This window comes from Sarcophilus harrisii, chromosome 6 (assembly GCF_902635505.1).
Source record: "Sarcophilus harrisii chromosome 6, mSarHar1.11, whole genome shotgun sequence".
Taxonomy (NCBI): domain Eukaryota; kingdom Metazoa; phylum Chordata; class Mammalia; order Dasyuromorphia; family Dasyuridae; genus Sarcophilus; species Sarcophilus harrisii.
This window is the reverse complement of record NC_045431.1, coordinates 27,985,423-27,999,206: the sequence shown is the minus strand read 5'-3', so window position 1 is coordinate 27,999,206 and position 13,784 is coordinate 27,985,423. Positions and strand designations below refer to the sequence as shown.

Below are 13,784 nucleotides of genomic sequence, written 5' to 3'. Positions count from 1 at the left end.
GTCAATATAGGGGGACTTGTGCATTTAATCCAAGTTGACTCAGAGTCACAGAGCTCAGTCAGTGACTGCAATCCTAACCCATAAATAATACTGTCCAAAGAGATTACCTTCTAAACCCAGAAGAAGGTTGTTTTTGTTTAAAAAACAAACAAACAAACAAAAAAAAACTTTACCCTGTCCCAAATAATTGATTTCTCTTTTTCGGAGTTCACTTTACATCCGGGATAGTTGTGAGTTTGGGCATGGGACTCATTCTTTTTTTTTTTAAATGTTTCTTCAGAATTATTCTTTATTTCAGAACATAAGAGGAGATTAGAACATTTGTTTCACTATAAGTATGTCAAGCCTTCTGGTTGTTTCAGAATGATCCTTTGGCTAAGGGCTTGTGTAAGGTGTTCCTAATACAGCTTCCAGAAGATGTCACATTCTGGCTTTTGGCAGCCAAAGTAGGAGAACTGGCCCTGTGTTCAGGCCATCTACTATGCCTGCTTGTCAGCAGGTGAGATAGTCATGAATCCATGGGACTCATTCTTGCCTTTAAATGAGTGGGTTGAAAACTTTTTCATGTATCAGTTACAGAAAAGTGGTGAAGACATTAAGCAAAAATGACTTGCTTAAATTGTCATTCAGAAGTTTTTCCTTCTGGGAGATGACTAAAAACCATTACATTGAATTCCCAATCCCTATATTTATGCACACCTGCATTTTTGATTTCCTTCACAAGCTAATTATACAATATTTCAGAGTCTGATTCTTTTTGTACAGCAAAATAACGTTTTGGTCAGGTATACTTATTGTGTATCTAATTTATATTTTAATGTATTTAACATCTACTGGTCATCCTGCCATCTAAGGGAGGGGGTGGGGGGGTAAGAGGTGAAAAATTGGAACAAGAGGTTTGGCAATTGTTAATGCTGTAAAGTTACCCATGTATATATCCTGTAAATAAAAGGCTATTAAATTAAAAAAAAAAAAAGAAGAAGTTTTTCCTTCATAATGAAATACAGAAGTTCTTTCTTGAAACTAGAAAGAAATCTTCAGAGATTGAATCCTGAATTTGTCATCAGTGATATACTTCCGGGGCAATGCTGAAGGAAAAGCCCAACCCCTGGCCAGTTATGGAAACCTTGGGCAAGACTTCGTGTTCAGTGTTGGTGTGAGGGCTGTTGGATATCATATTCTTAACGTAAGAGATGTACCATCCCCTGATACCTCATTCTCACCATTTCAGGAGTGATTGCAGATTAAATAGAGCAAAGATTTGGGTTGTAAATAATTTAGGGATAGGTTTGTATTTTATTCTCCATGACAGTTCAGTAAAATAATTAATTTTCTGAAAGCTCCAGAGGATCATTAGGATATGAGTGAACATTAAAATGCAAATGATTTAATGTAAAAATAATCATTTTATAAAATAAAAGCAAAACTCCTTTTAATATACAGTTATCACATCATTCTGTTTCTATAGCACATTTTATATTCATCCACTTCCCTTGCTAGTGCCAGCATCTTAGCTTAAGTCCTAATGGTCTCTCATTAACTTGCTAATTATTTTCCTTGCTTCTAGTTTGTTAGTTGTGTTGATATTTTCTCTGGTTCGGACAGGTTGCCCCTGTCCTATTGCTTCTAGGTTAACCTCTCATCCTGGAATCCGAGGCCTTCCACCGGTGGCTTTTCTCTCCTCATTCCATGGTGCTTCATTTCACATTTTCTGCATTCTGGTCAAACTTGTGCAAACTAGTTGATTCTTTTTTTTTTTTTTTCCCTGAGGCAATTGGGGTTAAGTGACTTGCCCAGGATCACACAGCCAGGAAGTGTTAAGTGTCTGAGGGCAGATTTGAACTCAGGTCCTCCTGACTTAGGGCTGGTGCTCTACCCACTGTGCCAGCTGCCCCCTAGTTGATTCTTTAGATCCAACATTCTATTTCCTACTTCTCTGCATTTCCAGAAGCTCTCCTTTATGCCTGGAACGCACTTGTCCTCACTGATACTTGCCAGAAGGTCTGGCCATCCTCTCTCTAAAGCTTTCCTTGATTTTTCCAGTGGTAAATGTTTTTTTTTTCCTTTAAATTATCTAATGTTTACTTATCTTTTTTACATTTGGTACTATATCTCTGCTTTCTAACCCAAGTGGAGAGTATAAGCTCTTAAGGACAAGCATGTTTTTTATCATAAGCACATTTGAAAGTCACATATTACTGCCATACCGAACAACACTTACCAAAGTCAGGAATATCTTGATACCGTTTTTTAAATGGGGCAGGGGAGGAGTTTGCAAACACTAGTTTGCAAGTTCATATGCTTATGAATCTTGTATTGTTTTCTTTGTGCATGTGTCTGCCTTTCAGCATTCTCAATTTGATATATCTTAAAACTTCATATGGAGGTAGTTCTTAATAAATATGTCAGGTTTATGCTTTTCATGAGCATAAGTAAATAGAGCTTAATATTGTAATGAAATTCAGTTTAATTGGATAGTGGATCATCTTCATGATCATTGTTGAATGCATGATCATTACAAATAAATAGTAAGTAATTTACATAAATGTCTATAATTAGTATACTAATACTAATAGTATACTAATATGGTATATTAATAGTAATAGTATACTACTTAGTATACTAATACTAATTGTATACTAATATCCAAAGCATATACACAGCCTTTTTTTTTTTTCTTGTAGCTTCAGTTGTACATTACCCTTAACCAGGGTGAAACAAGTTTAACTTTGATTAGGCAGCTAGGTGGCCTACTTGGATAGAAATTTATCTTACCTCACAGGGAAATACTTCATTGTCTATGGTACCTTTTAACAAGTTAGATATGATAGCTCTTTGGAGAAAATTGAAAGGGGATAGAAAAAAAAATCTCTTTTTTTCAATGGTACCTGGCACTTACATATAAATTGACCATGTATTAAGGCATTTAAAACTTCACAATCACATGCAAAAAGGCACAAATATTAAATGAATCTTTATGATACAATAAAAATTTCGTGTAATAAAGGATCATGGAAAGAGATTGAAAATAATTTGAAATTTAATAATCGTAAAGAATGAGTGGGTCAAACAATAAATCATAGAAACAGTAATTTTTGTCAAAAAGAGTGACAATAATGAGATAATATACTAGAATTTTTAGGATGCAGCCAAAAGAGTAGTTAGGGGAAATTTCATATCTCTAAGTGTTTACATGAATAAAATGAAGAACAGATCAATGAATTGGGCATACAATTCAAAAAACTAGAAAAGGAAAAAATTAGAAATCCCCGATTAAACATCAAATTGGAAATTTTGAAAAACAAAGGAAAGATTAATAAAACTGAAAGTAAGAAAACTATTGATCTAATAAATAAAACAGTTGGTTTTACTTTAAAAAGAGTAAAATAAATCAACCTCTGATTAAAAAAAGAAAACCAAATTATCAGTATCAAAAATGAAAAGGATAAATTTTAACCATCAATGGAGAGGAAATTAAAGCCATAATTAGGAGTTGTTTTGCGCAGCTGTATGCCAATGAGTCTGACAATCTAAGTGAAATGGACAAATATTTACAAAATTATAAATTCCCCAGATTAATGGAAGAGGAAATAAAATATTTAAATAGCCCCATTTTTTGGAAAAAGAAATTGAACAGGTTATCAGTGAATCCCCTAAGGAAAAATCTCCAGGGCCAAATGGATTTATGAGTGAATTCTAACAAATATTTAAAAAACAATTAATTCCATTACTATAAAAAATATTTGGAAAAATAGGCAAAGAGGAGTCCTACCAAATTCTTTTTATGACATAAATACAGTTCTAATACTTAAACCAGGAAGAGCTAAAACATAGAAAATTACAGACCAATTTCCCTAATGAATTTGATGCAAAAAAAAAATATTGAGAAAGAGATCATAGCAATTTATCACCAAGATAATGACCAGGTGGGATTTACACTAAGAATTCTGGTTCAATATTAGGAAAATTGTCAGCATAATTGGCTGTATCAATAACACAAGTAACAAAATCATATGATTTTTCTCAGAAGCAAAAAAAAAAAAAGCTTTTGATAAAATATAACACCCATTCCTATTAAATAACACTAGAGGGCATAAGACTAAATGGAGTTTTTCCTTTAAATGGTAAGTAGTATCTAATCACACCTAGCAACAAGCATTTTATGTAATGGGGATAAGCTAGAAGCATTCCCTATAAGATCAAGATTAAAACAAGGATGTTCATTATCACCACTATTAGTTAGTACTGTATGAAATGTTAACTTTAGCAATAACAAAAGTAAAAGAAATCGAAGGAATTGGAATAGGCAACAAAATTATCACATTTTGCAGATGTGTACTTAGAGGATCTTAGAAATTCTATCAACTGAAAAACTACTTTAAAAAATGAACAAGTTGAGCACCAGCTCTGAAGTCAGGAAGGATCTGAGTTTAAATCTGGCCTCAGACACTTAACTAGTCCTAGCTGGGTGAAGCTCGGCAAGTTACTTAATCCCAATTGCCTCAGAAAAAAAAAAAAAGAAGAATTTTAGCAAAGTTTGCAGGATATAAAATAAACTCCCATAACTTACCAACATTTCTTATGTTTTATCAACAAAATCCAGCAGGAAGAGATACAGAAATCCTTTTAAAAATAACTTTAGAAGTGCAGTTAGATAGTGCAGTGAATAGGGCACCTTCCTGGAGTTAGGAAAATCTGAATTATTCAAATTTGTCCTCAGACAACGAACACTTATTAGCTGTGTGACCTTGGGCAAGTCACTTAATTAAAATTGCCTAGCCAAAAAATAAACAAATAAATAAAATAACTATAGACATTATAAAGTATTTGGGAGTCTAGGTTCCAAGACAAACCCAGAAATTTTATGAACACAATTATTCTTTTTTTTTTTTTTAATAGCCTTTTATTTACAGGTTATATGCTTGGGTAACTTTACAGCATTAACAATTGCCAAACCTCTTGTTCCAATTTTTCACCTCTTACCCCCCCACTCCCTCCCCCAGATGGCAGGATGACCAGTAGATGTTAAATATATTAAAATATAAATTAGATACACAATAAGTATACATGACCAAAACGTTATTTTGCTGTACAAACAGAATCAGACTCTGAAATATTGTACAATTAGCTTGTGAAGGAAATCAAAAATGCAGGTGTGCATAAATATAGGGATTAGGAATTCAATGTAATGGTTTTTAGTCATCTCCCAGAGTTCTTTTTCTGGGTATAGCTAGTTCAGTTCATTACTGCTCCCATTGGAAATGATTTGGTTGATCTCCTTGCTGAGGATGGCCAGGTCCATCAGAACTGGTCATCATATAATATTGTTGTTGAAGTATATAATGATCTCCTGGTCCTGCTCATTTCACTCAGCGTATGAACACAATTATAAAACAATTTTCACAGACGTAAAGTCAGATCTAAACAGTTGGAAAAATATCAGTTGCTCATGGTATACAAGCTAATATAATAAAAATGACAAGTCTACCTAAATTGATTTACTTATTTAGTGCAATACCAATCAAACTATCAAAAAGTATTTATAGAGCTAGAAAAAAATAGCATCAAAACTCATCTGGAAAAACAAGAAAGAGGGGAAAAAATGTAAGGGAAGGTGGCTTAGCTATAGCAGATTTAAAATTAGATTATGCCATCATTAAGACTATTTGAATACAGGCTAAGAAATGGAGTTGTAAATCAGTAGAATGTTAGGTATAAGTTAGGTACACAAGTTAAGTACTATACCAAAGTAAATTTCTAATCTACTGTTTGATAAATCCAATGACTCCAACTTCTAGGATAAGAATTCACTATTTGACAAACATTTTTAGGAAAACTGGAAAATAGCATGGCAGAAATTAGGCATAGAACAACAATGTCATACTTTATTCCAAGATACCCAGTATGAGTATGTGATTTAGAGATAAAGGGTGATACCATAAACAAATTAGGAGAGCAAGGGATACTTTATCTGTCAAAATTTGTGGCAAAGGAAAGAATTTATGCTCAAACTACAGAAAACTTTATGAAATGCAGAATGGATAATTTTGATTTAATGTCAATTAAATTAAATATTAAAAAGTTTGCACAAAACCAATGCAGCCAAGATTAGAAGAAAAGCATAAAGATGGAAAACAATTTTTACAGCAAATCTCTCTGATAAAGGCCTAATTTTTCAAATATATATATATAGAGAGAACTGAGTCAGATTTATAAGGATATTGAGGGCTGAAACTCTTGAGTGGTTGCACTGAGGTCAGTTCAAGCACTTAGGGCTAATTATTGATTGGATATACTCTATGGGTTTATGTTTGGAAAATGGTCCTTCCCATTATCCTGTGCTGGCTCAATGATTGGTGTTTACAGAGGATTGTAGCAGGGACTTAGGGGTGGAATAAGACTAGCCAGAGTCTCTCTTTGCGATAGATGAGGAAAAAGGTGGTTGCAGAGATTCTGCTTTCATCCTATCCAATCCTACGTCTAAAGATCAAGAATAAAGACTAAGGACTTTTGCTTATCCTGACTCTGGCTGATTCTGGGGTGTCCTGGATGCTAGCATGGTCGTCACAGGATGTGTCATTCCCTAATTGATAAATGGTCAAAGGATATGAACAGGCAGTTTTCAGGTGAAGAAAGCTGTGTCACATGAAAAAAATGTTCTAAGGCACTATTGATTAGAGAAATGCAAATTAAGATAGCTCTGAGGTACCACCTCACACCTATCAAATATGGAAGAAAAGGAAAATGATAAATGTTAGAGAAGATGTGGCAGTATTGGAACACTAATGCATTGTTGGTGGAGTTATAAACTGATCTAACCCTTTGATCCAGCAACATTACACTAAATCTGTGCCCTAAAGAGATCATTAAAAAGGGGAAAAGATCCACCCACACTGTCTAAATATTTGTAGCAGGATTTTTTTTTCATAGTGGCCAAGAATTGGAAATTGAAGGGATGCTCATCAGTTGGGGAATGACAAGTTACGGGGTGTGAATATGTATTGGAATACTACTCTGCAATAAGAAATGATAAACAGGTAAATTTCAGAAAAACCTAAAAAAAAGAGTTGTATGAAGTGATACAAAGTGAAATCAGCAACACCAGAAAACATGGTACAGAGCATCTACAACATTGTGTAAAGATCAGCTGTGAATGATTCAGCTCTTCTCAGCAAATCAGGTCCTCTGGAAGGCACATGCTAGCCAGATAAAGAAGTGGTGGACTCTGAACGCAAATCAAAGCATATTTTTTGCTCTCTTTTTTTCTTTCTCATGATTTTTCCTCTCTTGTTCTGATTCTTCTTTCACAGCATGACTAATGTGGAAATAAAATTAATGTGATTGCACATATATTGTCTCTATAATATTGATTGTTCTTTTGGGGAGTCGGGAGGAAAGGAGAGGAGCAAGAAAACTTTGGAACTCAAAATCTTACAAAAGTGAATATTGAAAACTGTTTACATGTAATTAGAAAAAATAAAATAATATTATTAAGGGGGAAAAGTTTAAAGTGAAAAAAATTATAAAATCCCTTATAATAGTAATTTCATTGCTCCTCATAATGTAATGTTATAAGTATATTAGTCATGACAAATTTAGAGCTACATGTTGGAGAAACTGAGATGATATAAAAACAAGACATGAATAAAAATTTATTTTTTGAAGAAGTCCCATGATTTGCCTTTTAAACTATTTAGTGTCAGAGATGGGATTTGGCCCCTGACTTACAGTGTTTCGTTACACTGCACCTCCTCTCTCACAAAATTATAGCCATAAATTCAGAGATCAATTGTCACCAAGTACTTAATAAAAGCATCCATAGTATGTGACCTGCACAGTGCTAGGCAATTGAATTAATAATACAGGGAATGAAATAATCACTCCATTCAAGAAGTTTACATTTTAATGGAGAAGAAACTAAGTAGGAATAAAAACATATTGCATTAACATAAAGTTAATAAATGAAGATACATGCAAAGTAGTTAAATACAAGTTTGAGAGAGAGTGCATTAGCAGTTGTAGGGATTAGGAAAAGCTTCTTGCAGAAAATGGATTTTTAACTTCATCTTTTTTTATTAAATATTTTTTCCTTATTAACATTTTTTTCCTCTCACATTTTCTCCCTCCCTGCCAAGGAGGGGAAAAGGATTCTTGCATCGGCCATGTCCAAAAAATGTTTAAGCAGTCCTTGTCATCATTGATTATGGCACAGTAGTATTTCATTGCATACATGTACTGCTCTCTAGTTGATGGGCATCTTCTTCATGTATATCGCTTCACCCCTCCTACAAAAAAAGAACTGAAGTGATAATTGTGGAAATATGTGTAGAAGAATTGCACATGTTTAACATATTTTGGATCACTTACCATCTGAGGCTGAGGGTGGGGGAGAAGGAAAAAAAATTTGGAACACAAGCTTTTACAAGTGTGAATGTTGAAAACTATCTTGGCATATGTTTTGAAAATAAAAAGCTTTAAAATAAAAAAAGCTGAAACACATATTTTTGTGCACATGTTCTTTTCCTCCTTCTTTCCTCTTTGGAGTAGAGGTCTAATACTGGAATGACTTCTGGTGGTTTTATTACCGTTAGGGAAGGCATAGTTCCAAATTGCTTTCCAGAATGCTTGGTTCAATTCGTGGCTTCCCCAACATTGATTATACCTGTTTCTCACAGTCCCTGCAGCAGTTGTTACTTTCTTTTAAAATCTTTAATCCAGTAGGTGTCAAATAGAACTTCAAATTTGCTTTTAGTTACCATTTTTCTAATTAGTGATTTGGAGTATTTTTTGGTTTGTTGACAGTTTAAGGATTTCTTTCTTTTGAAACTTGCCTGTTCCAACCATTTATTTACTGGGGAATCATTCTTCTTATACATTTGATTTAAAATTTTATGTAGCCTTTATAAACATTTGATATTCTTCTGCCCCCTACATGCGCACTTACCAGTTCCAAGTTAGGCTGGCTATACAGCTCTTTCAAGCTTCAAAGTATACCCTTGAGGGGTTGGAGATAATTTTTCTAATACCAGTTCCCATTCTAGTGTGTTCTTCTCAATATTAACCTTCAGTAATTAGAATCCTAGCTTAATAGCCAATTAACATCAATTAACTTTTACAAAGTCATATTTACTGCAAAGACAGAGCAAGAAACAGCGGTTACAAAGCATTTCCCTCCAAACCAAGAAAGTCATAATCTCCGTCTATTGCTTCAGTGCCTAAGAAGGAATGGTTTTATATTTAAAACATTTGCTACAAAGTACTGAGCCCACCATGTTCCCTTAGAGATGTGTCATAGCTGATGGAAGAGTCCTTGTTTGGGCTCCCACCAGCCTGGTTTATGTCCCGGGGCCTGGCCTGTGTATCCTGCCACTCCAGGCACGTACTTCAGCTCTCAGACTGTTGGCTCTCACTGTTCTGACCTTTCAAAGGTCACAAAGTTTTGCCCTTCTCCACAAAGTAGGAAGACTGAGCAGTGACAGCAGCCATGGGCTCACGGACTTCTTGGCCGTGGCCTTGATGGGGCAGGAAGGGCCACCCACCAGTGGTCAGTGTCCATAAGACAGGCCGTCTGCATGGGTGCAGAATTGGACCCTTGTGCTAACTGAGGCCAGCCAGCCCTGTGGGAGGAGCTTGTTAGCCTCTTCCTGGTCCACACCAAGCAGAACACGTGGCACAGGCTCTGGGGATGAGCTTCTTGGCCAAGGGCTAGGAAAGACTTTCTCCAGGGACCTCTTGCAAGTCTTTTTGTTTTTTAAAGAGTTTTGACATTTGAGGAGAAGGAGTTTTGAGATAGGAAAGGGAGAATGCAGAGTACTGTAATGTGTGCTGCACTTCTATTCATGTGTCAGGTTTATTCAGTGTTTTACTCCAGGCAGCCCCCTGTGAGGGTAGTGCAAGTAGAGCCTTTTCTTTTTAGAGGGACTAGGCAGACTGGGAGGGATGCTGGGACTTAGCCACATCCACACCAAGCACACTCTTGCACTATTTGTCTCATAAAAGAACAAACCTGGATTGATGTCCTGTAGGAACCAAGAGATCAGCGTATTCCTTACTGGTGTCCCAGTGGTTTGATTGAACAAATACCATAATGGAAATTGTATGCAGCCCACGGTGCTTTTGTGGAAAAAGGATTTGTCCCTTATAGAATATTCAGACATTTAAAAGCCATTTTTAAACTTGGCCACTAACTTGCCTTTCCTCCTCTGTTCGTTTCAGTTGAGGCAGTCCCAGTCCTACTGCACAGACACAGAATGCCTTCAGGAATGTGAGTAATCATGCTTGTGGTGGGGGGGTAAGAGAGGGGGGACCAGTGGGGAAAGCCGCAGGGATGAGAGAGAAAGAGGTGACATCCCCTGGTTAGATGCCCAGCAAGAGCCCAGATTGGGGTAGTCTTGGCATTCTGGGATGTCTCAGCCTGGAAAAAGCCTGATCTGACACTGGCCTTGTTGATTGTTGCTTTTCCTCCACTTGGGCTTCGTAAGAAACTTCTATATTACATCTGGAGACAGGGCGTTTGTCTGAATGTGTGCTCTGTGTGCAAGGGATTAGAACCACGGAGGGAGGGCACGTGTGGACTGCCCTTTCGGGGGTCTGAATGGGCCTGACTTCAGTGGTGGTTGCAGTGTGACGGAATGGGGCCAGAACTGGAGTCAGAATGCTAAGATAGGTGAAGAATCATTGAACTTCCGCTCTCAGGCTTGTCAGGAGCAAAGGAGGTCACGTGACAATTTAAAGTTCACAGGGTTTTTCTAAAAACACCCCTTCCTTTTATGGAAAAAGCATCAAGTTCCCAGTGCTATAGGTCTGCAGAGGTGCTCATACCATTATTATCTCATAGGAAGAATTGTGCGAGACAACAGAATGTCTTCAGGATGACTTGGCAGAAGGCACCACACACAGATTAAACAAAGGCTCCATTCCGTCACCTGCTTTATTTACCGGTTGTTTGTGTTCCTTGCAATTCAGAACATCACAAGTCCACAGGTCATATCAAGATAATTTATGTTTTCAGTTACCTTTTCCTTCATCACGGAATTACAAGTGAGGTTTGCATTTGTCTACTGCAGGGGAGTGGCCACAAACTCTAGGAGAGTTAATGCAATCTCATTATTAGTAATGACTTTCTGAAGAAAAACTGGATTAGTAAAGGACCTGAGAAGGGAAGAGCTCTGAATCTCTCCCCAGATTACTGGTTATTAATGACTTGTCACATTGCCCCATGGCTAACTAATACGACAAAGGGTTTCCAACTGAAGGAAGACAATGTGAGGAGGAAAAGGGAAAGGTGGATAGTGCTCTGATACAATTAAAGGGGAAAACTCCCTGTGATAAGTAGATCTTACAGGTGAAAGGTGCAAAGGGAAAAAGTAGGCAGCCAGGTGGCATAGTAGATTGAACACCAGCCTTGGAATGAGGAAAACCTGAGTTGAAATCCAGCCTCAGACACCTGGCAGTAATAGAGTGACCCTGGACAAGTTATGAAACCCCAACTGTCTTGTGAAAAACCCAAATCCCCAAAACAGTACTTCATAGGTGGGCCTCTGTCTGTTCCTCTGGAAACATCTGATGTAGTCCTGTGGTTCTGGGGTGGTCTCAGAGCAGCTCTTCTCTCTCTGTCTCTCTCTTTTAAATAGTGTTTTATTTTTCCAAATTCATGCAGATACTTTTCAGCATTCACCTTTGCAAAACTTTGTTATAAAATTTTCTCCCTCTTTCCCCCAGTTACCCTTCCCAACATAAAACATGTGCAATTTCCATATTCATCATGCTACACAAGAAAAATCATATCAAAAGGGAAAAAAATGAGAAAAAAAAAACAAATAAGTGACAAGAAGAAAAAAGTTGAAAATACTGTGCTGTGATCCACATTAAGTCCCCACAGTCCTCTCTCTAGGTACAATTGCTCTCTTCATCACAAGACCATTGAAACTGGCCTGAATCACTTCATTGTTTGAAGGAGCCAATGGCATCCATCAGAATTCATCATCATATTATCTTGTTATTGCCATGTACAATCTTCTCCTGGTTCTACTCACTTCACTTGCATCAGTTCATGTTAAGTCTCTCTACATATCTCTGAAATCATCCTGCTGGTCGTTTCTCACAGAACAATAATATTCCATAACATTCATATGCCATAACTTGTTCGGCCACTCCCCACCTGATGGGCATCCATTCAATTTCCAGTTCTTTGCCACTACAAAAAGGAGGACAGTTCTTCTCTAGCTCAGGTCACCTGCAGAAATTGCTTCTGCTAAAAATTTCCTACAAATTTGATTTTAGACAAATTTAAATTTACTAATTACAATTAAATTTGCTAATATCCAGGTCAGGGGATGACCTTATGTTTCTTACTAGAAAATTGAATTTGAAACCTTTTAGACCAGAGAGTTTTCAATTTTAAATTGGCTAGTTGTCATGTTGAGATACACACACACACACACACACACACACACACACAGTTCAGATGCAAATAGAACATTAGAATCAAATTTTTATTTATTTCCCCATTAATAGAAGGAGACTTGTTAAGGGACAGGTCAGTTCTCCAAGACCCTCCACAGCTATGGATCATAACATCTGAAGGAGTTGCAGGGCAGCCTTTGCTGACACAGGTGCTGCGGACTGGGAATGAGATAAATTGGAGGCAGAAGATAAAACTGGAGAGAGGTCAAACAATGCAACGGCCTCTCAGAGAGGTCAGAGAACAGCAACTGCCTCTTAGTCTTTTTGTATCATCCTCTCCCAAGAGGAGATCCATTCTGAGTTGGATCTCCAGCAGGCACTGTCAGGTGGTTCCTGTGTATTTCAGCAGCTCTCCCATAAATTCCAACAGAGACTCCTTTACAGAATTAATGAAAGAACACTTTTATTTTTTTTTATTTTTATTTTTTTTTATTTAATAGCCTTTTATTTACAGGATATATACATGGGTAACTTTACAGCATTAACAATTGCCAAACCTCTTGTTCCAATTTTCACCTCTTACCCCCCCCCACCCCGTCCCCTAAATGGCAGGATGACCAGTAGATGTTAAATATATTAAAATATAACTTAGATACACAATAAGTATACATGACCAAAACATTATTTTGCTGTACAAAAAGAATCAGACTCTGAATTATTGTACAATTAGCTTGTGAAGGAAATCAAAGATGCAGGTGTGCATAAATATAGGGATTAGAATTCAATGTAATGGTTTTTAGTCATCTCCCAGAGTTCTTTTTCTGGGCATAGCTAGTTCAGTTCATTACTGCTCCATTATAAATGATTTGGTTGATCTCGTTGCTGAGGATGGCCTGATCCATCAGAACTGGTCATCATCTAGTATTGTTGTTGAAGTATATAATGATCTCCTGGTCCTGCTCATTTCACTCAGCATCAGTTAAGTGTAAGTCTCCAGGCCTTTCTGAAATCATCCTGTTGGTCATTTCTTACAGAACAGTAATATTCCATAATTTTCATATACCACAATTTATTCAGCCATTCTCCAACTGATGGACATCCATTCAGTTTCCAGTTTCTAGCCACTACAAAAAGGGCTGCCACAAACATTCGTGCACATACAGGTCCCTTTCCTTCTTTATAATCTCTTTGGGATATAATCCCAGTAGTAACACTGCTGGATCAAAGGGTATACAGTTTGATAACTTTTTGAGCATAGTTCAAACTACTCTCCAAAATGGTTGGATTCGTTCACAACTCCACCAACAATGAATCAATGTCCCAGTTTTCCCACATCCCTCAACAATCATCATTATTTTTTCCTGTCATCTTAGCCAATC

At 36.7% G+C, this 13,784-nt stretch overlaps 1 long non-coding RNA gene across 2 annotated transcripts in view; it reads left to right on the top strand.

The window, feature by feature from the left end:
- SMIM14 overlaps positions 1-13,784 on the top strand; it is a 64,774-nt gene that overhangs the window by 33,938 nt on the left and 17,052 nt on the right. For both annotated transcript variants that reach the window (XR_004230342.1, XR_004230343.1), the window contains one exon: positions 10,216-10,264. This is a non-coding gene — a long non-coding RNA (small integral membrane protein 14). The remainder of the gene's footprint in view (positions 1-10,215; positions 10,265-13,784) is intronic.